This window comes from Arachis ipaensis, chromosome B09 (genome assembly GCF_000816755.2).
Source record: "Arachis ipaensis cultivar K30076 chromosome B09, Araip1.1, whole genome shotgun sequence".
In the NCBI taxonomy this organism is placed as follows: Eukaryota; Viridiplantae; Streptophyta; class Magnoliopsida; order Fabales; family Fabaceae; genus Arachis; species Arachis ipaensis.
The window spans coordinates 88149070-88152023 of record NC_029793.2 but is presented as its reverse complement, the minus strand read 5'-3'; the positions used below and the strand labels follow the sequence as shown (position 1 = coordinate 88152023).

The 2954-nt window shown below is 28.8% G+C and overlaps 1 long non-coding RNA gene across 9 annotated transcripts in view; it reads right to left on the bottom strand.

Moving 5' to 3' along the window:
- Positions 370-2954, bottom strand: part of LOC107618084 — a 6257-nt gene continuing 3672 nt past the window's right edge. For 4 of the 9 annotated variants that reach the window (XR_001615136.2, XR_002354781.1, XR_002354777.1 and 1 more), the window contains one exon: positions 487-2131. This is a non-coding gene — a long non-coding RNA (uncharacterized LOC107618084). Of the gene's footprint in view, positions 2635-2954 lie in introns of all 9 variants that reach the window. The other 5 variants (XR_002354779.1, XR_002354778.1, XR_002354776.1 and 2 more) reach the window with 4 other exon arrangements.

Sequence of the window (2954 nt, the reverse complement as noted above, 5' to 3'; positions counted from 1 at the left end):
CTCTTCGTAAATTATTCCTAAATTCATAGAATTACATGCTTGAAAAAATGGTATAATAAAATTTTCTAAACCAACTATTGGTCAATTATCTTTGCGATCAATATAAAGTAATGGCTATCACTTTTGTTTTTTTAACAGAATTATGATTTTGCTCCCAAAGAAGAAGAAGAATAACATCATATTTAAAGCCTGGATACCCATTAAAAAAAGTATAAAAAAAAAAGTAAAATTAAAGCCAAAACTCACTGGTACATAGTTTGATAGATATCATACTTGTAAAATATGATAAACTGTACCCAATAAGGTCAACAAAAATATGTCAAAAATAAAAGCGAAGGTGGATTATGATCTAACTTAATTTGACCCTCAATAAACAAATTTGATCTAACTTAATTAGGACTAAAGTTTAGTTTAATACTACTACAGAATTATCAAAACTAATTTGATCCTGAATAAATTTTGATTTCCTCCTCTCGACCCACAAAATTCTTAAACACTAATCTTTAATTAAAAAAAAATTGAGAGTCAACTTACAATGTACTCATTCTAAAAGATTGATAATTTATTACTGATAAATTTTTGGTTGATTACTTTGAAACACCTCTTGTGAATTTCCTTTTGCTTTTTTCACTTTAATAATTGTCCAGCTCAGAATATCAACATCAATAATATCTTTAACATGAGAGTGGATCTCTAATCTTTCAGAAGTTGAAGCATGGTAAACCTTATTAGCTGCCACAAAAAGACTGTAGAAGAGAAAAGAGGAGTTGATTATCCTAAGATATAGATGGACACGAATAAACAAAATAATAACAAAGCAACAGTATCACATGAATACCCTCAACCACTCCTCTAGCCAGTGGTTATATACTTCAGTTGGCAAATTAAAAAAAAAAAGCAACTGCAAAATTAATGCATTTATTCACCAAGATATTCAAGGAATGAAAGTAAAGACAGGATCGAAGTAGCTTTTACAAATATCTCGAAAAAAAATTAATTGAGAAAAAATAGTAAACTAAGTGTCACATTTTTTTCTAATTAATTTCAATAAGCATTATTCTCTATGTTCAGATTAAGTTTCAGTTTTTGTTTACAAATTTTTTACTTTCATCTTTACTAAGTGTAATTTAAAGGAAAACAATAAGAACATATATGATATACAGCATGACATACATATATGTAGTACAAACTTTTATAGTGGTGTTAGAAGTAGGACCAGCAGCGACTTCTGTTTTATGTATTATATTTTAATTTTTTTCCCACAAAATTCTATTTATCGGCTTCTTTCCATTCTATTTCGTCCATCTCATTCATGCTTATAGAATGATGCTCCTTGTTTTGTTTTAAAACTAATGAAGGTCCTCCCCTACTTTGATTGACCATATAGTCCATAATATAACATTTAGGGATTTAAACTGAGAAAGTTTTTGAAAGGACAGAAGAAGAATTTGTTCTAGTGTATCAGGTATATAGCAAGTAATAAAAAATCCTAAAATATCTTCTGGAGGATACACTAAATGTCAACAAAAAAAAGTTTGTTCACTTTCATACAACTTAGGCACCTTTACTTGGTATTACTACTAAACAAAGACATAGTGTTGACACTTAAATTTATGCAAGCCTCCAAAAGATGCCAAGATTTGTGGATAATAGAGTTCTAAGCAACATCTAGTAATAATTAAAAAAAAAAAGCATTCCTTAACTTACCTGAGCAAATCTTAAATCCTAGTCCATAATGATGACTTTTGTAAATCTATTTCTTAAATCTGTCATAAAGGGATTTTCACATGAAAATTCCAAAGCTGCAACATTTCCATACTGATCACAAAGTAACTGGACTTATGCATGTCAACTCAATTTGATTAAAAAAATATCATTAGAATATGATCAATCAGATTAAAGTTCAGCGGCTTGTCTCTGGGAGGCAACTTTCATTATAAATATACTTCACCTTAGACTTGCCTGAAGAATGTCCCTACCTCATCATCAATTGGCATTTTGATTAAAAAAAAAAGCCAAAACCCAGGAAAAATCTCAATGGACATACCTGCATTATACTCAAAACCTCAATTTCATCACCAACTTTTATGATTCCTTGCTCAACCCGCACTATGGCAACTGTTCTTCGTACCTACAACAAAAATAAATTATAAGAAAGTTGAGATAACATTCTGTATATCATATCTTAAATAAAAATATAACTTTTCAATATTCGAGAGCAAGCCAAAGCAAAATTATATAAACTTTCAAAAAATATATAAACAGAGTTGGGAGGCCATGAAAATTTAAATCTAGAGCAGCACAAACAACATCACAGTTTGTAGGTTGAGTCTAATACTCAATATAAGAAGCAAGAAGAAAATACAAACTATTAATCTAAAGAATTCAAAGTTGTCAATTAAGAGTGAAAATACCATAAATCTTTTTAAACTCATGTCAAGTATATTTTTGAGGGACCAAATTTCTAATCTGATGTTTAAGTAACTTAGTAATCCGCTTAAAGTGAAAAGTGCACAAAATCCATAATCTATTTGTTAGTCCTAAATTTAATTTCTGGTGCTTCTAATAACGATGGGATCAAGATATTATTATTATCTTTGCATTCCATGCAGCTTTCCACTCAGGAAGATGAGTCTGAAAGAAAGAAACACAAATATTAGTCACGGAAGGCTATTTGAAAACTAATTTGAACCAAATGATTTATTAGCACAAACGGAATTGGACTTAATTACGCAAAATTGAAAAATTCACGCATTTGTTTGGTTCTGTTCTCAATTATGTTAGATAAATAGTGAAAATAAAAAAAAAGAATATATTTCAATCTTTTCTTCACATAAACCAAGTCTCTACTTTTAAAGTAAAGTCAACAAAAGATTTCATATTTTCTTTTGTTATATCATGCGTTGTTTTAATTCTTCATATATTGTTCTTTAGAAAATAAATTACTAAATAAG